This window comes from Ambystoma mexicanum, chromosome 6p, assembly GCF_040938575.1.
Source record: "Ambystoma mexicanum isolate Mex_15411 chromosome 6p, UKY_AmexF1_1, whole genome shotgun sequence".
NCBI lineage: Eukaryota > Metazoa > Chordata > Amphibia > Caudata > Ambystomatidae > Ambystoma > Ambystoma mexicanum.
This window is the reverse complement of record NC_090935.1, coordinates 31,254,861-31,276,157: the sequence shown is the minus strand read 5'-3', so window position 1 is coordinate 31,276,157 and position 21,297 is coordinate 31,254,861. Positions and strand designations below refer to the sequence as shown.

General features: G+C 55.2%; 12 non-coding genes across 12 annotated transcripts; all 12 read right to left on the bottom strand.

Moving 5' to 3' along the window:
* Positions 1-191: 191 nt before the first annotated feature.
* On the bottom strand, positions 192-298 carry LOC138512250 (U6 spliceosomal RNA). Its single transcript, XR_011281103.1, has one exon. It is a non-coding gene; the product is annotated as a U6 spliceosomal RNA (small nuclear RNA).
* Positions 299-2,048: 1,750 nt separating this feature from the next.
* Positions 2,049-2,155, bottom strand: LOC138512248 (U6 spliceosomal RNA). The gene has a single exon (XR_011281102.1). It is a non-coding gene; the product is annotated as a U6 spliceosomal RNA (small nuclear RNA).
* Positions 2,156-3,899: 1,744 nt separating this feature from the next.
* Positions 3,900-4,006, bottom strand: LOC138512247 (U6 spliceosomal RNA). The gene has a single exon (XR_011281101.1). It is a non-coding gene; the product is annotated as a U6 spliceosomal RNA (small nuclear RNA).
* A 1,744-nt stretch (positions 4,007-5,750) lies between these two features.
* Positions 5,751-5,857, bottom strand: LOC138512246 (U6 spliceosomal RNA). Its single transcript, XR_011281100.1, has one exon. It is a non-coding gene; the product is annotated as a U6 spliceosomal RNA (small nuclear RNA).
* Positions 5,858-7,607: 1,750 nt separating this feature from the next.
* LOC138512245 (U6 spliceosomal RNA) lies at positions 7,608-7,714 on the bottom strand. The gene has a single exon (XR_011281099.1). It is a non-coding gene; the product is annotated as a U6 spliceosomal RNA (small nuclear RNA).
* Positions 7,715-9,458: 1,744 nt separating this feature from the next.
* On the bottom strand, positions 9,459-9,565 carry LOC138512244 (U6 spliceosomal RNA). The gene has a single exon (XR_011281098.1). It is a non-coding gene; the product is annotated as a U6 spliceosomal RNA (small nuclear RNA).
* Positions 9,566-11,309: 1,744 nt separating this feature from the next.
* Positions 11,310-11,416, bottom strand: LOC138512243 (U6 spliceosomal RNA). The gene has a single exon (XR_011281097.1). It is a non-coding gene; the product is annotated as a U6 spliceosomal RNA (small nuclear RNA).
* A 1,707-nt stretch (positions 11,417-13,123) lies between these two features.
* On the bottom strand, positions 13,124-13,230 carry LOC138512242 (U6 spliceosomal RNA). Its single transcript, XR_011281096.1, has one exon. It is a non-coding gene; the product is annotated as a U6 spliceosomal RNA (small nuclear RNA).
* Positions 13,231-14,974: 1,744 nt separating this feature from the next.
* LOC138512241 (U6 spliceosomal RNA) lies at positions 14,975-15,081 on the bottom strand. Its single transcript, XR_011281095.1, has one exon. It is a non-coding gene; the product is annotated as a U6 spliceosomal RNA (small nuclear RNA).
* A 1,744-nt stretch (positions 15,082-16,825) lies between these two features.
* Positions 16,826-16,932, bottom strand: LOC138512240 (U6 spliceosomal RNA). Its single transcript, XR_011281094.1, has one exon. It is a non-coding gene; the product is annotated as a U6 spliceosomal RNA (small nuclear RNA).
* Positions 16,933-18,682: 1,750 nt separating this feature from the next.
* On the bottom strand, positions 18,683-18,789 carry LOC138512236 (U6 spliceosomal RNA). The gene has a single exon (XR_011281092.1). It is a non-coding gene; the product is annotated as a U6 spliceosomal RNA (small nuclear RNA).
* A 1,744-nt stretch (positions 18,790-20,533) lies between these two features.
* On the bottom strand, positions 20,534-20,640 carry LOC138512235 (U6 spliceosomal RNA). Its single transcript, XR_011281091.1, has one exon. It is a non-coding gene; the product is annotated as a U6 spliceosomal RNA (small nuclear RNA).
* Positions 20,641-21,297: the final 657 nt, after the last annotated feature.

Here is a 21,297-nt window from a genome sequence, read left to right as displayed (position 1 = left end):
AGAAAGCGCTATATAGAAATGAGCAGCCAGCAGAGGACAAGGCAGCCGCTCTCGGTGCAGCACAGCACAGAGAGGATCAAGAGAAACGGGAAGGGCTTCCGCGGCAGCGAGCAAGCACAAGACCAGCACGGGAGCGGGGCCCCTTTTATTCTGTCAATAAAAGGTATTTCTCTCCTGGCACGCACGTGTCTAAAAATATGGAACGCTTCACGAATTTGCGTGTCATCCTTGCGCAGGGGCCATGCTAATCTTCTCTGTATCGTTCCAATTTTAGTATATGTGCTGCCGAAGCGAGCACACACTTGGGGCTGAACTGGCCAGTGTATAAAAGCCAGCGCATCGGCTGCCTATTGACCTAGGTTGACTTGTTATGCTCTAACTTTGGCAAGAAACTGTTTGGTTCTGGGGCCGGTATGGAACCAAGAGGCAAAGACCAACGACCCAAGCTTCCTCGCTGCTGGTTTGGCCCAAAAGGAAAGGTTCCGTGTGCTTGGCTATTGCAATGCAGGAAGAAAGGATCATGGTCCAGGCTGCATGCAAAGTGGCACCTCCCGTCATAATGCCTGGGTGATGGGTGCTGTGTGCCTGGACGCATCACAATAGTCCCACAAGCCAGAGAAAAGCCAGAGGGCCTGTGAGGGTTTGCTTGGGGGGGGCCCTGTTGAATTCCAGGATAGGCAAGGTGAGGCAGCGGCCTAGTGCGCGGACCCCCGAGAGCCCCGGATTGCTGCTGCCCCCGCCTTCAAGCCAGAGATGCATTTTCAAACCGATGTAAGTTTACGTTTGGCTGCTGGCTTCAGCGACGGTGGCTTCAAAGTCCCGCCGGGTCTGCTTTCCTTTGGTAGGGCCAGGAAGCCTCTTACAACAGGTAATGGCTGCCTGTCGCCTGCTTTTATCAACTGTGCCAGGACGTGAGGCTTGTGTGTTACAAAATCAGGACAGCAGGCATTGCAGTGGCTCCTGCTTCAGAAAGGCACCTTGAAGAACAGCACTAGGAGCTAACGGAGGGCACCAGGGGTATGGGGGGCCAGTGGTGCAATGGATAAGGCGCCTGACTAGGAGTCAGAAGGTTGTGGGTTCCACTGCCATCCGGCTGGGCTCCCAACTCTGTGCTTTGTTTCTTTGAATTACATTTAAATTCCCTTGGCCTTCACTGCTCGCAATAGACTTTTGATTTTATGTGGGGCGGGCCCGGTTGCACAGCAAGGAAACACCAGGCGCCATCTCGAAGCACCACCAGTAGGGGTCCCTCCAGACCGCCCCAACAAGCAGCAGATGATTTCTATGCATGTGTGCGTCCTGTCCTTCAATGGGTGGGGGTTGGCTTGTGTTGGACACAGTCCCAGGGCAGCCCTTCACGTCCCTGATCGGCCACGATCGGCCAGAGACCTCTCTTGTGAGCGCCGCAGGCGAGCCTTCTCGGGACCTCAGCAACTGAGGGGCACATTTCCAAATGAGGGAGACATTTCCAGAAAGCGCACCAGGGAACGGCTCAGCCTCTGCTTCGTGGCCTAACCCAGCCTGGTCCTTCTCCAACCATCTGGGAGCTGTCCAAAAGCCGGTGGGCCTGGCGGAATGGGCTCCCAGCAGGCCCTGGCTGACTGGTGATTTGCATACACACAGACACACGCACGCACGCACACTCTCTCTCGTGCTATCTGCTGCCTTTCAGACCCTGCCACCCCTCGCTTGCTTTAAAGGAGCAGTTGGCGAATGACACTGAGCAAAGAATGCACAAGTGGGTAAAGAGATCACACACCTAGAGGCAGCCAGCTCTCATGAAGAGTAGGGCCTAGAAGCAGTGAAGCTTGAGGGGCTGTGCGCTCTTTGCCATGAGCCCCTAGAGGCGGATCATATAGAAAGCGCTATATAGAAATGAGCAGCCAGCAGAGGACAAGGCAGCCGCTCTCGGTGCAGCACAGCACAGAGAGGATCAAGAGAAACGGGAAGGGCTTCCGCGGCAGCGAGCAAGCACAAGACCAGCACGGGAGCGGGGCCCCTTTTATTCTGTCAATAAAAGGTATTTCTCTCCTGGCACGCACGTGTCTAAAAATATGGAACGCTTCACGAATTTGCGTGTCATCCTTGCGCAGGGGCCATGCTAATCTTCTCTGTATCGTTCCAATTTTAGTATATGTGCTGCCGAAGCGAGCACACACTTGGGGCTGAACTGGCCAGTGTATAAAAGCCAGCGCATCGGCTGCCTATTGACCTAGGTTGACTTGTTATGCTCTAACTTTGGCAAGAAACTGTTTGGTTCTGGGGCCGATATGGAACCAAGAGGCAAAGACCAACGACCCAAGCTTCCTCGCTGCTGGTTTGGCCCAAAAGGAAAGGTTCCGTGTGCTTGGCTATTGCAATGCAGGAAGAAAGGATCATGGTCCAGGCTGCATGCAAAGTGGCACCTCCCGTCATAATGCCTGGGTGATGGGTGCTGTGTGCCTGGACGCATCACAATAGTCCCACAAGCCAGAGAAAAGCCAGAGGGCCTGTGAGGGTTTGCTTGGGGGGGGCCCTGTTGAATTCCAGGATAGGCAAGGTGAGGCAGCGGCCTAGTGCGCGGACCCCCGAGAGCCCCGGATTGCTGCTGCCCCCGCCTTCAAGCCAGAGATGCATTTTCAAACCGATGTAAGTTTACGTTTGGCTGCTGGCTTCAGCGACGGTGGCTTCAAAGTCCCGCCGGGACTGCTTTCCTTTGGTAGGGCCAGGAAGCCTCTTACAACAGGTATTGGCTGCCTGTCGCCTGCTTTTATCAACTGTGCCAGGACGTGAGCCTTGTGTGTTACAAAATCAGGACAGCAGGCATTGCAGTGGCTCCTGCTTCAGAAAGGCACCTTGAAGAACAGCACTAGGAGCTAACGGAGGGCACCAGGGGTATGGGGGCCAGTGGTGCAATGGATAAGGCGCCTGACTAGGAGTCAGAAGGTTGTGGGTTCCACTGCCATCCGGCTGGGCTCCCAACTCTGTGCTTTGTTTCTTTGAATTACATTTAAATTCCCTTGGCCTTCACTGCTCGCAATAGACTTTTGATTTTATGTGGGGCGGGCCCGGTTGCACAGCAAGGAAACACCAGGCGCCATCTCGAAGCACCACCAGTAGGGGTCCCTCCAGAAGGCCCCAACAAGCAGCAGATGATTTCTATGCATGTGTGCGTCCTGTCCTTCAATGGGTGGGGGTTGGCTTGTGTTGGACACAGTCCCAGGGCAGCCCTTCACGTCCCTGATCGGCCACGATCGGCCAGAGACCTCTCTGTGAGCGCCGCAGGCGAGCCTTCTCGGGACCTCAGCAACTGAGGGGCACATTTCCAAATGAGGGAGACATTTCCAGAAAGCGCACCAGGGAACGGCTCAGCCTCTGCTTCGTGGCCTAACCCAGCCTGGTCCTTCTCCAACCATCTGGGAGCTGTCCAAAAGCCGGTGGGCCTGGCGGAATGGGCTCCCAGCAGGCCCTGGCTGACTGGTGATTTGCATACACACAGACACACGCACGCACACTCTCTCTCGTGCTATCTGCTGCCTTTCAGACCCTGCCACCCCTCGCTTGCTTTAAAGGAGCAGTTGGCGAATGACACTGAGCAAAGAATGCACAAGTGGGTAAAGAGATCACACACCTAGAGGCAGCCAGCTCTCATGAAGAGTAGGGCCTAGAAGCAGTGAAGCTTGAGGGGCTGTGCGCTCTTTGCCATGAGCCCCTAGAGGCGGGTCATATAGAAAGCGCTATATAGAAATGAGCAGCCAGCAGAGGACAAGGCAGCCGCTCTCGGTGCAGCACAGCACAGAGAGGATCAAGAGAAACGGGAAGGGCTTCCGCGGCAGCGAGCAAGCACAAGACGAGCACGGGAGCGGGGCCCCTTTTATTCTGTCAATAAAAGGTATTTCTCTCCTGGCACGCACGTGTCTAAAAATATGGAACGCTTCACGAATTTGCGTGTCATCCTTGCGCAGGGGCCATGCTAATCTTCTCTGTATCGTTCCAATTTTAGTATATGTGCTGCCGAAGCGAGCACACACTTGGGGCTGAACTGGCCAGTGTATAAAAGCCAGCACATCGGCTGCCTATTGACCTAGGTTGACTTGTTATGCTCTAACTTTGGCAAGAAACTGTTTGGTTCTGGGGCCGATATGGAACCAAGAGGCAAAGACCAACGACCCAAGCTTCCTCGCTGCTGGTTTGGCCCAAAAGGAAAGGTTCCGTGTGCTTGGCTATTGCAATGCAGGAAGAAAGGATCATGGTCCAGGCTGCATGCAAAGTGGCACCTCCCGTCATAATGCCTGGGTGATGGGTGCTGTGTGCCTGGACGCATCACAATAGTCCCACAAGCCAGAGAAAAGCCAGAGGGCCTGTGAGGGTTTGCTTGGGGGGGGCCCTGTTGAATTCCAGGATAGGCAAGGTGAGGCAGCGGCCTAGTGCGCGGACCCCCGAGAGCCCCGGATTGCTGCTGCCCCCGCCTTCAAGCCAGAGATGCATTTTCAAACCGATGTAAGTTTACGTTTGGCTGCTGGCTTCAGCGACAGTGGCTTCAAAGTCCCGCCGGGACTGCTTTCCTTTGGTAGGGCCAGGAAGCCTCTTACAACAGGTATTGGCTGCCTGTCGCCTGCTTTTATCAACTGTGCCAGGACGTGAGCCTTGTGTGTTACAAAATCAGGACAGCAGGCATTGCAGTGGCTCCTGCTTCAGAAAGGCACCTTGAAGAACAGCACTAGGAGCTAACGGAGGGCACCAGGGGTATGGGGGCCAGTGGTGCAATGGATAAGGCGCCTGACTAGGAGTCAGAAGGTTGTGGGTTCCACTGCCATCCGGCTGGGCTCCCAACTCTGTGCTTTGTTTCTTTGAATTACATTTAAATTCCCTTGGCCTTCACTGCTCGCAATAGACTTTTGATTTTATGTGGGGCGGGCCCGGTTGCACAGCAAGGAAACACCAGGCGCCATCTCGAAGCACCACCAGTAGGGGTCCCTCCAGAAGGCCCCAACAAGCAGCAGATGATTTCTATGCATGTGTGCGTCCTGTCCTTCAATGGGTGGGGGTTGGCTTGTGTTGGACACAGTCCCAGGGCAGCCCTTCACGTCCCTGATCGGCCACGATCGGCCAGAGACCTCTCTGTGAGCGCCGCAGGCGAGCCTTCTCGGGACCTCAGCAACTGAGGGGCACATTTCCAAATGAGGGAGACATTTCCAGAAAGCGCACCAGGGAACGGCTCAGCCTCTGCTTCGTGGCCTAACCCAGCCTGGTCCTTCTCCAACCATCTGGGAGCTGTCCAAAAGCCGGTGGGCCTGGCGGAATGGGCTCCCAGCAGGCCCTGGCTGACTGGTGATTTGCATACACACAGACACACGCACGCACACTCTCTCTCGTGCTATCTGCTGCCTTTCAGACCCTGCCACCCCTCGCTTGCTTTAAAGGAGCAGTTGGCGAATGACACTGAGCAAAGAATGCACAAGTGGGTAAAGAGATCACACACCTAGAGGCAGCCAGCTCTCATGAAGAGTAGGGCCTAGAAGCAGTGAAGCTTGAGGGGCTGTGCGCTCTTTGCCATGAGCCCCTAGAGGCGGGTCATATAGAAAGCGCTATATAGAAATGAGCAGCCAGCAGAGGACAAGGCAGCCGCTCTCGGTGCAGCACAGCACAGAGAGGATCAAGAGAAACGGGAAGGGCTTCCGCGGCAGCGAGCAAGCACAAGACCAGCACGGGAGCGGGGCCCCTTTTATTCTGTCAATAAAAGGTATTTCTCTCCTGGCACGCACGTGTCTAAAAATATGGAACGCTTCACGAATTTGCGTGTCATCCTTGCGCAGGGGCCATGCTAATCTTCTCTGTATCGTTCCAATTTTAGTATATGTGCTGCCGAAGCGAGCACACACTTGGGGCTGAACTGGCCAGTGTATAAAAGCCAGCGCATCGGCTGCCTATTGACCTAGGTTGACTTGTTATGCTCTAACTTTGGCAAGAAACTGTTTGGTTCTGGGGCCGGTATGGAACCAAGAGGCAAAGACCAACGACCCAAGCTTCCTCGCTGCTGGTTTGGCCCAAAAGGAAAGGTTCCGTGTGCTTGGCTATTGCAATGCAGGAAGAAAGGATCATGGTCCAGGCTGCATGCAAAGTGGCACCTCCCGTCATAATGCCTGGGTGATGGGTGCTGTGTGCCTGGACGCATCACAATAGTCCCACAAGCCAGAGAAAAGCCAGAGGGCCTGTGAGGGTTTGCTTGGGGGGGGCCCTGTTGAATTCCAGGATAGGCAAGGTGAGGCAGCGGCCTAGTGCGCGGACCCCCGAGAGCCCCGGATTGCTGCTGCCCCCGCCTTCAAGCCAGAGATGCATTTTCAAACCGATGTAAGTTTACGTTTGGCTGCTGGCTTCAGCGACGGTGGCTTCAAAGTCCCGCCGGGTCTGCTTTCCTTTGGTAGGGCCAGGAAGCCTCTTACAACAGGTAATGGCTGCCTGTCGCCTGCTTTTATCAACTGTGCCAGGACGTGAGGCTTGTGTGTTACAAAATCAGGACAGCAGGCATTGCAGTGGCTCCTGCTTCAGAAAGGCACCTTGAAGAACAGCACTAGGAGCTAACGGAGGGCACCAGGGGTATGGGGGGCCAGTGGTGCAATGGATAAGGCGCCTGACTAGGAGTCAGAAGGTTGTGGGTTCCACTGCCATCCGGCTGGGCTCCCAACTCTGTGCTTTGTTTCTTTGAATTACATTTAAATTCCCTTGGCCTTCACTGCTCGCAATAGACTTTTGATTTTATGTGGGGCGGGCCCGGTTGCACAGCAAGGAAACACCAGGCGCCATCTCGAAGCACCACCAGTAGGGGTCCCTCCAGACCGCCCCAACAAGCAGCAGATGATTTCTATGCATGTGTGCGTCCTGTCCTTCAATGGGTGGGGGTTGGCTTGTGTTGGACACAGTCCCAGGGCAGCCCTTCACGTCCCTGATCGGCCACGATCGGCCAGAGACCTCTCTTGTGAGCGCCGCAGGCGAGCCTTCTCGGGACCTCAGCAACTGAGGGGCACATTTCCAAATGAGGGAGACATTTCCAGAAAGCGCACCAGGGAACGGCTCAGCCTCTGCTTCGTGGCCTAACCCAGCCTGGTCCTTCTCCAACCATCTGGGAGCTGTCCAAAAGCCGGTGGGCCTGGCGGAATGGGCTCCCAGCAGGCCCTGGCTGACTGGTGATTTGCATACACACAGACACACGCACGCACGCACACTCTCTCTCGTGCTATCTGCTGCCTTTCAGACCCTGCCACCCCTCGCTTGCTTTAAAGGAGCAGTTGGCGAATGACACTGAGCAAAGAATGCACAAGTGGGTAAAGAGATCACACACCTAGAGGCAGCCAGCTCTCATGAAGAGTAGGGCCTAGAAGCAGTGAAGCTTGAGGGGCTGTGCGCTCTTTGCCATGAGCCCCTAGAGGCGGATCATATAGAAAGCGCTATATAGAAATGAGCAGCCAGCAGAGGACAAGGCAGCCGCTCTCGGTGCAGCACAGCACAGAGAGGATCAAGAGAAACGGGAAGGGCTTCCGCGGCAGCGAGCAAGCACAAGACCAGCACGGGAGCGGGGCCCCTTTTATTCTGTCAATAAAAGGTATTTCTCTCCTGGCACGCACGTGTCTAAAAATATGGAACGCTTCACGAATTTGCGTGTCATCCTTGCGCAGGGGCCATGCTAATCTTCTCTGTATCGTTCCAATTTTAGTATATGTGCTGCCGAAGCGAGCACACACTTGGGGCTGAACTGGCCAGTGTATAAAAGCCAGCGCATCGGCTGCCTATTGACCTAGGTTGACTTGTTATGCTCTAACTTTGGCAAGAAACTGTTTGGTTCTGGGGCCGATATGGAACCAAGAGGCAAAGACCAACGACCCAAGCTTCCTCGCTGCTGGTTTGGCCCAAAAGGAAAGGTTCCGTGTGCTTGGCTATTGCAATGCAGGAAGAAAGGATCATGGTCCAGGCTGCATGCAAAGTGGCACCTCCCGTCATAATGCCTGGGTGATGGGTGCTGTGTGCCTGGACGCATCACAATAGTCCCACAAGCCAGAGAAAAGCCAGAGGGCCTGTGAGGGTTTGCTTGGGGGGGGCCCTGTTGAATTCCAGGATAGGCAAGGTGAGGCAGCGGCCTAGTGCGCGGACCCCCGAGAGCCCCGGATTGCTGCTGCCCCCGCCTTCAAGCCAGAGATGCATTTTCAAACCGATGTAAGTTTACGTTTGGCTGCTGGCTTCAGCGACGGTGGCTTCAAAGTCCCGCCGGGACTGCTTTCCTTTGGTAGGGCCAGGAAGCCTCTTACAACAGGTATTGGCTGCCTGTCGCCTGCTTTTATCAACTGTGCCAGGACGTGAGCCTTGTGTGTTACAAAATCAGGACAGCAGGCATTGCAGTGGCTCCTGCTTCAGAAAGGCACCTTGAAGAACAGCACTAGGAGCTAACGGAGGGCACCAGGGGTATGGGGGCCAGTGGTGCAATGGATAAGGCGCCTGACTAGGAGTCAGAAGGTTGTGGGTTCCACTGCCATCCGGCTGGGCTCCCAACTCTGTGCTTTGTTTCTTTGAATTACATTTAAATTCCCTTGGCCTTCACTGCTCGCAATAGACTTTTGATTTTATGTGGGGCGGGCCCGGTTGCACAGCAAGGAAACACCAGGCGCCATCTCGAAGCACCACCAGTAGGGGTCCCTCCAGAAGGCCCCAACAAGCAGCAGATGATTTCTATGCATGTGTGCGTCCTGTCCTTCAATGGGTGGGGGTTGGCTTGTGTTGGACACAGTCCCAGGGCAGCCCTTCACGTCCCTGATCGGCCACGATCGGCCAGAGACCTCTCTGTGAGCGCCGCAGGCGAGCCTTCTCGGGACCTCAGCAACTGAGGGGCACATTTCCAAATGAGGGAGACATTTCCAGAAAGCGCACCAGGGAACGGCTCAGCCTCTGCTTCGTGGCCTAACCCAGCCTGGTCCTTCTCCAACCATCTGGGAGCTGTCCAAAAGCCGGTGGGCCTGGCGGAATGGGCTCCCAGCAGGCCCTGGCTGACTGGTGATTTGCATACACACAGACACACGCACGCACACTCTCTCTCGTGCTATCTGCTGCCTTTCAGACCCTGCCACCCCTCGCTTGCTTTAAAGGAGCAGTTGGCGAATGACACTGAGCAAAGAATGCACAAGTGGGTAAAGAGATCACACACCTAGAGGCAGCCAGCTCTCATGAAGAGTAGGGCCTAGAAGCAGTGAAGCTTGAGGGGCTGTGCGCTCTTTGCCATGAGCCCCTAGAGGCGGGTCATATAGAAAGCGCTATATAGAAATGAGCAGCCAGCAGAGGACAAGGCAGCCGCTCTCGGTGCAGCACAGCACAGAGAGGATCAAGAGAAACGGGAAGGGCTTCCGCGGCAGCGAGCAAGCACAAGACGAGCACGGGAGCGGGGCCCCTTTTATTCTGTCAATAAAAGGTATTTCTCTCCTGGCACGCACGTGTCTAAAAATATGGAACGCTTCACGAATTTGCGTGTCATCCTTGCGCAGGGGCCATGCTAATCTTCTCTGTATCGTTCCAATTTTAGTATATGTGCTGCCGAAGCGAGCACACACTTGGGGCTGAACTGGCCAGTGTATAAAAGCCAGCACATCGGCTGCCTATTGACCTAGGTTGACTTGTTATGCTCTAACTTTGGCAAGAAACTGTTTGGTTCTGGGGCCGATATGGAACCAAGAGGCAAAGACCAACGACCCAAGCTTCCTCGCTGCTGGTTTGGCCCAAAAGGAAAGGTTCCGTGTGCTTGGCTATTGCAATGCAGGAAGAAAGGATCATGGTCCAGGCTGCATGCAAAGTGGCACCTCCCGTCATAATGCCTGGGTGATGGGTGCTGTGTGCCTGGACGCATCACAATAGTCCCACAAGCCAGAGAAAAGCCAGAGGGCCTGTGAGGGTTTGCTTGGGGGGGGCCCTGTTGAATTCCAGGATAGGCAAGGTGAGGCAGCGGCCTAGTGCGCGGACCCCCGAGAGCCCCGGATTGCTGCTGCCCCCGCCTTCAAGCCAGAGATGCATTTTCAAACCGATGTAAGTTTACGTTTGGCTGCTGGCTTCAGCGACAGTGGCTTCAAAGTCCCGCCGGGACTGCTTTCCTTTGGTAGGGCCAGGAAGCCTCTTACAACAGGTATTGGCTGCCTGTCGCCTGCTTTTATCAACTGTGCCAGGACGTGAGCCTTGTGTGTTACAAAATCAGGACAGCAGGCATTGCAGTGGCTCCTGCTTCAGAAAGGCACCTTGAAGAACAGCACTAGGAGCTAACGGAGGGCACCAGGGGTATGGGGGCCAGTGGTGCAATGGATAAGGCGCCTGACTAGGAGTCAGAAGGTTGTGGGTTCCACTGCCATCCGGCTGGGCTCCCAACTCTGTGCTTTGTTTCTTTGAATTACATTTAAATTCCCTTGGCCTTCACTGCTCGCAATAGACTTTTGATTTTATGTGGGGCGGGCCCGGTTGCACAGCAAGGAAACACCAGGCGCCATCTCGAAGCACCACCAGTAGGGGTCCCTCCAGAAGGCCCCAACAAGCAGCAGATGATTTCTATGCATGTGTGCGTCCTGTCCTTCAATGGGTGGGGGTTGGCTTGTGTTGGACACAGTCCCAGGGCAGCCCTTCACGTCCCTGATCGGCCACGATCGGCCAGAGACCTCTCTGTGAGCGCCGCAGGCGAGCCTTCTCGGGACCTCAGCAACTGAGGGGCACATTTCCAAATGAGGGAGACATTTCCAGAAAGCGCACCAGGGAACGGCTCAGCCTCTGCTTCGTGGCCTAACCCAGCCTGGTCCTTCTCCAACCATCTGGGAGCTGTCCAAAAGCCGGTGGGCCTGGCGGAATGGGCTCCCAGCAGGCCCTGGCTGACTGGTGATTTGCATACACACAGACACACGCACGCACACTCTCTCTCGTGCTATCTGCTGCCTTTCAGACCCTGCCACCCCTCGCTTGCTTTAAAGGAGCAGTTGGCGAATGACACTGAGCAAAGAATGCACAAGTGGGTAAAGAGATCACACACCTAGAGGCAGCCAGCTCTCATGAAGAGTAGGGCCTAGAAGCAGTGAAGCTTGAGGGGCTGTGCGCTCTTTGCCATGAGCCCCTAGAGGCGGGTCATATAGAAAGCGCTATATAGAAATGAGCAGCCAGCAGAGGACAAGGCAGCCGCTCTCGGTGCAGCACAGCACAGAGAGGATCAAGAGAAACGGGAAGGGCTTCCGCGGCAGCGAGCAAGCACAAGACCAGCACGGGAGCGGGGCCCCTTTTATTCTGTCAATAAAAGGTATTTCTCTCCTGGCACGCACGTGTCTAAAAATATGGAACGCTTCACGAATTTGCGTGTCATCCTTGCGCAGGGGCCATGCTAATCTTCTCTGTATCGTTCCAATTTTAGTATATGTGCTGCCGAAGCGAGCACACACTTGGGGCTGAACTGGCCAGTGTATAAAAGCCAGCGCATCGGCTGCCTATTGACCTAGGTTGACTTGTTATGCTCTAACTTTGGCAAGAAACTGTTTGGTTCTGGGGCCGGTATGGAACCAAGAGGCAAAGACCAACGACCCAAGCTTCCTCGCTGCTGGTTTGGCCCAAAAGGAAAGGTTCCGTGTGCTTGGCTATTGCAATGCAGGAAGAAAGGATCATGGTCCAGGCTGCATGCAAAGTGGCACCTCCCGTCATAATGCCTGGGTGATGGGTGCTGTGTGCCTGGACGCATCACAATAGTCCCACAAGCCAGAGAAAAGCCAGAGGGCCTGTGAGGGTTTGCTTGGGGGGGGCCCTGTTGAATTCCAGGATAGGCAAGGTGAGGCAGCGGCCTAGTGCGCGGACCCCCGAGAGCCCCGGATTGCTGCTGCCCCCGCCTTCAAGCCAGAGATGCATTTTCAAACCGATGTAAGTTTACGTTTGGCTGCTGGCTTCAGCGACGGTGGCTTCAAAGTCCCGCCGGGTCTGCTTTCCTTTGGTAGGGCCAGGAAGCCTCTTACAACAGGTAATGGCTGCCTGTCGCCTGCTTTTATCAACTGTGCCAGGACGTGAGGCTTGTGTGTTACAAAATCAGGACAGCAGGCATTGCAGTGGCTCCTGCTTCAGAAAGGCACCTTGAAGAACAGCACTAGGAGCTAACGGAGGGCACCAGGGGTATGGGGGGCCAGTGGTGCAATGGATAAGGCGCCTGACTAGGAGTCAGAAGGTTGTGGGTTCCACTGCCATCCGGCTGGGCTCCCAACTCTGTGCTTTGTTTCTTTGAATTACATTTAAATTCCCTTGGCCTTCACTGCTCGCAATAGACTTTTGATTTTATGTGGGGCGGGCCCGGTTGCACAGCAAGGAAACACCAGGCGCCATCTCGAAGCACCACCAGTAGGGGTCCCTCCAGACCGCCCCAACAAGCAGCAGATGATTTCTATGCATGTGTGCGTCCTGTCCTTCAATGGGTGGGGGTTGATCGGCCACGATCGGCCAGAGACCTCTCTTGTGAGCGCCGCAGGCGAGCCTTCTCGGGACCTCAGCAACTGAGGGGCACATTTCCAAATGAGGGAGACATTTCCAGAAAGCGCACCAGGGAACGGCTCAGCCTCTGCTTCGTGGCCTAACCCAGCCTGGTCCTTCTCCAACCATCTGGGAGCTGTCCAAAAGCCGGTGGGCCTGGCGGAATGGGCTCCCAGCAGGCCCTGGCTGACTGGTGATTTGCATACACACAGACACACGCACGCACGCACACTCTCTCTCGTGCTATCTGCTGCCTTTCAGACCCTGCCACCCCTCGCTTGCTTTAAAGGAGCAGTTGGCGAATGACACTGAGCAAAGAATGCACAAGTGGGTAAAGAGATCACACACCTAGAGGCAGCCAGCTCTCATGAAGAGTAGGGCCTAGAAGCAGTGAAGCTTGAGGGGCTGTGCGCTCTTTGCCATGAGCCCCTAGAGGCGGATCATATAGAAAGCGCTATATAGAAATGAGCAGCCAGCAGAGGACAAGGCAGCCGCTCTCGGTGCAGCACAGCACAGAGAGGATCAAGAGAAACGGGAAGGGCTTCCGCGGCAGCGAGCAAGCACAAGACCAGCACGGGAGCGGGGCCCCTTTTATTCTGTCAATAAAAGGTATTTCTCTCCTGGCACGCACGTGTCTAAAAATATGGAACGCTTCACGAATTTGCGTGTCATCCTTGCGCAGGGGCCATGCTAATCTTCTCTGTATCGTTCCAATTTTAGTATATGTGCTGCCGAAGCGAGCACACACTTGGGGCTGAACTGGCCAGTGTATAAAAGCCAGCGCATCGGCTGCCTATTGACCTAGGTTGACTTGTTATGCTCTAACTTTGGCAAGAAACTGTTTGGTTCTGGGGCCGATATGGAACCAAGAGGCAAAGACCAACGACCCAAGCTTCCTCGCTGCTGGTTTGGCCCAAAAGGAAAGGTTCCGTGTGCTTGGCTATTGCAATGCAGGAAGAAAGGATCATGGTCCAGGCTGCATGCAAAGTGGCACCTCCCGTCATAATGCCTGGGTGATGGGTGCTGTGTGCCTGGACGCATCACAATAGTCCCACAAGCCAGAGAAAAGCCAGAGGGCCTGTGAGGGTTTGCTTGGGGGGGGCCCTGTTGAATTCCAGGATAGGCAAGGTGAGGCAGCGGCCTAGTGCGCGGACCCCCGAGAGCCCCGGATTGCTGCTGCCCCCGCCTTCAAGCCAGAGATGCATTTTCAAACCGATGTAAGTTTACGTTTGGCTGCTGGCTTCAGCGACGGTGGCTTCAAAGTCCCGCCGGGACTGCTTTCCTTTGGTAGGGCCAGGAAGCCTCTTACAACAGGTATTGGCTGCCTGTCGCCTGCTTTTATCAACTGTGCCAGGACGTGAGCCTTGTGTGTTACAAAATCAGGACAGCAGGCATTGCAGTGGCTCCTGCTTCAGAAAGGCACCTTGAAGAACAGCACTAGGAGCTAACGGAGGGCACCAGGGGTATGGGGGCCAGTGGTGCAATGGATAAGGCGCCTGACTAGGAGTCAGAAGGTTGTGGGTTCCACTGCCATCCGGCTGGGCTCCCAACTCTGTGCTTTGTTTCTTTGAATTACATTTAAATTCCCTTGGCCTTCACTGCTCGCAATAGACTTTTGATTTTATGTGGGGCGGGCCCGGTTGCACAGCAAGGAAACACCAGGCGCCATCTCGAAGCACCACCAGTAGGGGTCCCTCCAGAAGGCCCCAACAAGCAGCAGATGATTTCTATGCATGTGTGCGTCCTGTCCTTCAATGGGTGGGGGTTGGCTTGTGTTGGACACAGTCCCAGGGCAGCCCTTCACGTCCCTGATCGGCCACGATCGGCCAGAGACCTCTCTGTGAGCGCCGCAGGCGAGCCTTCTCGGGACCTCAGCAACTGAGGGGCACATTTCCAAATGAGGGAGACATTTCCAGAAAGCGCACCAGGGAACGGCTCAGCCTCTGCTTCGTGGCCTAACCCAGCCTGGTCCTTCTCCAACCATCTGGGAGCTGTCCAAAAGCCGGTGGGCCTGGCGGAATGGGCTCCCAGCAGGCCCTGGCTGACTGGTGATTTGCATACACACAGACACACGCACGCACACTCTCTCTCGTGCTATCTGCTGCCTTTCAGACCCTGCCACCCCTCGCTTGCTTTAAAGGAGCAGTTGGCGAATGACACTGAGCAAAGAATGCACAAGTGGGTAAAGAGATCACACACCTAGAGGCAGCCAGCTCTCATGAAGAGTAGGGCCTAGAAGCAGTGAAGCTTGAGGGGCTGTGCGCTCTTTGCCATGAGCCCCTAGAGGCGGGTCATATAGAAAGCGCTATATAGAAATGAGCAGCCAGCAGAGGACAAGGCAGCCGCTCTCGGTGCAGCACAGCACAGAGAGGATCAAGAGAAACGGGAAGGGCTTCCGCGGCAGCGAGCAAGCACAAGACGAGCACGGGAGCGGGGCCCCTTTTATTCTGTCAATAAAAGGTATTTCTCTCCTGGCACGCACGTGTCTAAAAATATGGAACGCTTCACGAATTTGCGTGTCATCCTTGCGCAGGGGCCATGCTAATCTTCTCTGTATCGTTCCAATTTTAGTATATGTGCTGCCGAAGCGAGCACACACTTGGGGCTGAACTGGCCAGTGTATAAAAGCCAGCACATCGGCTGCCTATTGACCTAGGTTGACTTGTTATGCTCTAACTTTGGCAAGAAACTGTTTGGTTCTGGGGCCGATATGGAACCAAGAGGCAAAGACCAACGACCCAAGCTTCCTCGCTGCTGGTTTGGCCCAAAAGGAAAGGTTCCGTGTGCTTGGCTATTGCAATGCAGGAAGAAAGGATCATGGTCCAGGCTGCATGCAAAGTGGCACCTCCCGTCATAATGCCTGGGTGATGGGTGCTGTGTGCCTGGACGCATCACAATAGTCCCACAAGCCAGAGAAAAGCCAGAGGGCCTGTGAGGGTTTGCTTGGGGGGGGCCCTGTTGAATTCCAGGATAGGCAAGGTGAGGCAGCGGCCTAGTGCGCGGACCCCCGAGAGCCCCGGATTGCTGCTGCCCCCGCCTTCAAGCCAGAGATGCATTTTCAAACCGATGTAAGTTTACGTTTGGCTGCTGGCTTCAGCGACAGTGGCTTCAAAGTCCCGCCGGGACTGCTTTCCTTTGGTAGGGCCAGGAAGCCTCTTACAACAGGTATTGGCTGCCTGTCGCCTGCTTTTATCAACTGTGCCAGGACGTGAGCCTTGTGTGTTACAAAATCAGGACAGCAGGCATTGCAGTGGCTCCTGCTTCAGAAAGGCACCTTGAAGAACAGCACTAGGAGCTAACGGAGGGCACCAGGGGTATGGGGGCCAGTGGTGCAATGGATAAGGCGCCTGACTAGGAGTCAGAAGGTTGTGGGTTCCACTGCCATCCGGCTGGGCTCCCAACTCTGTGCTTTGTTTCTTTGAATTACATTTAAATTCCCTTGGCCTTCACTGCTCGCAATAGACTTTTGATTTTATGTGGGGCGGGCCCGGTTGCACAGCAAGGAAACACCAGGCGCCATCTCGAAGCACCACCAGTAGGGGTCCCTCCAGAAGGCCCCAACAAGCAGCAGATGATTTCTATGCATGTGTGCGTCCTGTCCTTCAATGGGTGGGGGTTGGCTTGTGTTGGACACAGTCCCAGGGCAGCCCTTCACGTCCCTGATCGGCCACGATCGGCCAGAGACCTCTCTGTGAGCGCCGCAGGCGAGCCTTCTCGGGACCTCAGCAACTGAGGGGCACATTTCCAAATGAGGGAGACATTTCCAGAAAGCGCACCAGGGAACGGCTCAGCCTCTGCTTCGTGGCCTAACCCAGCCTGGTCCTTCTCCAACCATCTGGGAGCTGTCCAAAAGCCGGTGGGCCTGGCGGAATGGGCTCCCAGCAGGCCCTGGCTGACTGGTGATTTGCATACACACAGACACACGCACGCACACTCTCTCTCGTGCTATCTGCTGCCTTTCAGACCCTGCCACCCCTCGCTTGCTTTAAAGGAGCAGTTGGCGAATGACACTGAGCAAAGAATGCACAAGTGGGTAAAGAGATCACACACCTAGAGGCAGCCAGCTCTCATGAAGAGTAGGGCCTAGAAGCAGTGAAGCTTGAGGGGCTGTGCGCTCTTTGCCATGAGCCCCTAGAGGCGGGTCATATAGAAAGCGCTATATAGAAATGAGCAGCCAGCAGAGGACAAGGCAGCCGCTCTCGGTGCAGCACAGCACAGAGAGGATCAAGAGAAACGGGAAGGGCTTCCGCGGCAGCGAGCAAGCACAAGACCAGCACGGGAGCGGGGCCCCTTTTATTCTGTCAATAAAAGGTATTTCTCTCCTGGCACGCACGTGTCTAAAAATATGGAACGCTTCACGAATTTGCGTGTCATCCTTGCGCAGGGGCCATGCTAATCTTCTCTGTATCGTTCCAATTTTAGTATATGTGCTGCCGAAGCGAGCACACACTTGGGGCTGAACTGGCCAGTGTATAAAAGCCAGCGCATCGGCTGCCTATTGACCTAGGTTGACTTGTTATGCTCTAACTTTGGCAAGAAACTGTTTGGTTCTGGGGCCGGTATGGAACCAAGAGGCAAAGACCAACGACCCAAGCTTCCTCGCTGCTGGTTTGGCCCAAAAGGAAAGGTTCCGTGTGCTTGGCTATTGCAATGCAGGAAGAAAGGATCATGGTCCAGGCTGCATGCAAAGTGGCACCTCCCGTCATAATGCCTGGGTGATGGGTGCTGTGTGCCTGGACGCATCACAATAGTCCCACAAGCCAGAGAAAAGCCAGAGGGCCTGTGAGGGTTTGCTTGGGGGGGGCCCTGTTGAATTCCAGGATAGGCAAGGTGAGGCAGCGGCCTAGTGCGCGGACCCCCGAGAGCCCCGGATTGCTGCTGCCCCCGCCTTCAAGCCAGAGATGCATTTTCAAACCGATGTAAGTTTACGTTTGGCTGCTGGCTTCAGCGACGGTGGCTTCAAAGTCCCGCCGGGTCTGCTTTCCTTTGGTAGGGCCAGGAAGCCTCTTACAACAGGTAATGGCTGCCTGTCGCCTGCTTTTATCAACTGTGCCAGGACGTGAGGCTTGTGTGTTACAAAATCAGGACAGCAGGCATTGCAGTGGCTCCTGCTTCAGAAAGGCACCTTGAAGAACAGCACTAGGAGCTAACGGAGGGCACCAGGGGTATGGGGGGCCAGTGTTGCAATGGATAAGGCGCCTGACTAGGAGTCAGAAGGTTGTGGGTTCCACTGCCATCCGGCTGGGCTCCCAACTCTGTGCTTTGTTTCTTTGAATTACATTTAAATTCCCTTGGCCTTCACTGCTCGCAATAGACTTTTGATTTTATGTGGGGCGGGCCCGGTTGCACAGCAAGGAAACACCAGGCGCCATCTCGAAGCACCACCAGTAGGGGTCCCTCCAGAAGGCCCCAACAAGCAGCAGATGATTTCTATGCATGTGTGCGTCCTGTCCTTCAATGGGTGGGGGTTGGCTTGTGTTGGACACAGTCCCAGGGCAGCCCTTCACGTCCCTGATCGGCCACGATCGGCCAGAGACCTCTCTGGTGAGCGCCGCAGGCGAGCCTTCTCGGGACCTCAGCAACTGAGGGGCACATTTCCAAATGAGGGAGACATTTCCAGAAAGCGCACCAGGGAACGGCTCAGCCTCTGCTTCGTGGCCTAACCCAGCCTGGTCCTTCTCCAACCATCTGGGAGCTGTCCAAAAGCCGGTGGGCCTGGCGGAATGGGCTCCCAGCAGGCCCTGGCTGACTGGTGATTTGCATACACACAGACACACGCACGCACGCACACTCTCTCTCGTGCTATCTGCTGCCTTTCAGACCCTGCCACCCCTCGCTTGCTTTAAAGGAGCAGTTGGCGAATGACACTGAGCAAAGAATGCACAAGTGGGTAAAGAGATCACACACCTAGAGGCAGCCAGCTCTCATGAAGAGTAGGGCCTAGAAGCAGTGAAGCTTGAGGGGCTGTGCGCTCTTTGCCATGAGCCCCTAGAGGCGGATCATATAGAAAGCGCTATATAGAAATGAGCAGCCAGCAGAGGACAAGGCAGCCGCTCTCGGTGCAGCACAGCACAGAGAGGATCAAGAGAAACGGGAAGGGCTTCCGCGGCAGCGAGCAAGCACAAGACCAGCACGGGAGCGGGGCCCCTTTTATTCTGTCAATAAAAGGTATTTCTCTCCTGGCACGCACGTGTCTAAAAATATGGAACGCTTCACGAATTTGCGTGTCATCCTTGCGCAGGGGCCATGCTAATCTTCTCTGTATCGTTCCAATTTTAGTATATGTGCTGCCGAAGCGAGCACACACTTGGGGCTGAACTGGCCAGTGTATAAAAGCCAGCGCATCGGCTGCCTATTGACCTAGGTTGACTTGTTATGCTCTAACTTTGGCAAGAAACTGTTTGGTTCTGGGGCCGATATGGAACCAAGAGGCAAAGACCAACGACCCAAGCTTCCTCGCTGCTGGTTTGGCCCAAAAGGAAAGGTTCCGTGTGCTTGGCTATTGCAATGCAGGAAGAAAGGATCATGGTCCAGGCTGCATGCAAAGTGGCACCTCCCGTCATAATGCCTGGGTGATGGGTGCTGTGTGCCTGGACGCATCACAATAGTCCCACAAGCCAGAGAAAAGCCAGAGGGCCTGTGAGGGTTTGCTTGGGGGGGGCCCTGTTGAATTCCAGGATAGGCAAGGTGAGGCAGCGGCCTAGTGCGCGGACCCCCGAGAGCCCCGGATTGCTGCTGCCCCCGCCTTCAAGCCAGAGATGCATTTTCAAACCGATGTAAGTTTACGTTTGGCTGCTGGCTTCAGCGACGGTGGCTTCAAAGTCCCGCCGGGACTGCTTTCCTTTGGTAGGGCCAGGAAGCCTCTTACAACAGGTATTGGCTGCCTGTCGCCTGCTTTTATCAACTGTGCCAGGACGTGAGCCTTGTGTGTTACAAAATCAGGACAGCAGGCATTGCAGTGGCTCCTGCTTCAGAAAGGCACCTTGAAGAACAGCACTAGGAGCTAACGGAGGGCACCAGGGGTATGGGGGCCAGTGGTGCAATGGATAAGGCGCCTGACTAGGAGTCAGAAGGTTGTGGGTTCCACTGCCATCCGGCTGGGCTCCCAACTCTGTGCTTTGTTTCTTTGAATTACATTTAAATTCCCTTGGCCTTCACTGCTCGCAATAGACTTTTGATTTTATGTGGGGCGGGCCCGGTTGCACAGCAAGGAAACACCAGGCGCCATCTCGAAGCACCACCAGTAGGGGTCCCTCCAGAAGGCCCCAACAAGCAGCAGATGATTTCTATGCATGTGTGCGTCCTGTCCTTCAATGGGTGGGGGTTGGCTTGTGTTGGACACAGTCCCAGGGCAGCCCTTCACGTCCCTGATCGGCCACGATCGGCCAGAGACCTCTCTGTGAGCGCCGCAGGCGAGCCTTCTCGGGACCTCAGCAACTGAGGGGCACATTTCCAAATGAGGGAGACATTTCCAGAAAGCGCACCAGGGAACGGCTCAGCCTCTGCTTCGTGGCCTAACCCAGCCTGGTCCTTCTCCAACCATCTGGGAGCTGTCCAAAAGCCGGTGGGCCTGGCGGAATGGGCTCCCAGCAGGCCCTGGCTGACTGGTGATTTGCATACACACAGACACACGCACGCACACTCTCTCTCGTGCTATCTGCTGCCTTTCAGACCCTGCCACCCCTCGCTTGCTTTAAAGGAGCAGTTGGCGAATGACACTGAGCAAAGAATGCACAAGTGGGTAAAGAGATCACACACCTAGAGGCAGCCAGCTCTCATGAAGAGTAGGGCCTAGAAGCAGTGAAGCTTGAGGGGCTGTGCGCTCTTTGCCATGAGCCCCTAGAGGCGGGTCATATAGAAAGCGCTATATAGAAATGAGCAGCCAGCAGAGGACAAGGCAGCCGCTCTCGGTGCAGCACAGCACAGAGAGGATCAAGAGAAACGGGAAGGGCTTCCGCGGCAGCGAGCAAGCACAAGACCAGCACGGGAGCGGGGCCCCTTTTATTCTGTCAATAAAAGGTATTTCTCTCCTGGCACGCACGTGTCTAAAAATATGGAACGCTTCACGAATTTGCGTGTCATCCTTGCGCAGGGGCCATGCTAATCTTCTCTGTATCGTTCCAATTTTAGTATATGTGCTGCCGAAGCGAGCACACACTTGGGGCTGAACTGGCCAGTGTATAAAAGCCAGCGCATCGGCTGCCTATTGACCTAGGTTGACTTGTTATGCTCTAACTTTGGCAAGAAACTGTTTGGTTCTGGGGCCGGTATGGAACCAAGAGGCAAAGACCAACGACCCAAGCTTCCTCGCTGCTGGTTTGGCCCAAAAGGAAAGGTTCCGTGTGCTTGGCTATTGCAATGCAGGAAGAAAGGATCATGGTCCAGGCTGCATGCAAAGTGGCACCTCCCGTCATAATGCCTGGGTGATGGGTGCTGTGTGCCTGGACGCATCACAATAGTCCCACAAGCCAGAGAAAAGCCAGAGGGCCTGTGAGGGTTTGCTTGGGGGGGGCCCTGTTGAATTCCAGGATAGGCAAGGTGAGGCAGCGGCCTAGTGCGCGGACCCCCGAGAGCCCCGGATTGCTGCTGCCCCCGCCTTCAAGCCAGAGATGCATTTTCAAACCGATGTAAGTTTACGTTTGGCTGCTGGCTTCAGCGACGGTGGCTTCAAAGTCCCGCCGGGTCTGCTTTCCTTTGGTAGGGCCAGGAAGCCTCTTACAACAGGTAATGGCTGCCTGTCGCCTGCTTTTATCAACTGTGCCAGGACGTGAGGCTTGTGTGTTACAAAATCAGGACAGCAGGCATTGCAGT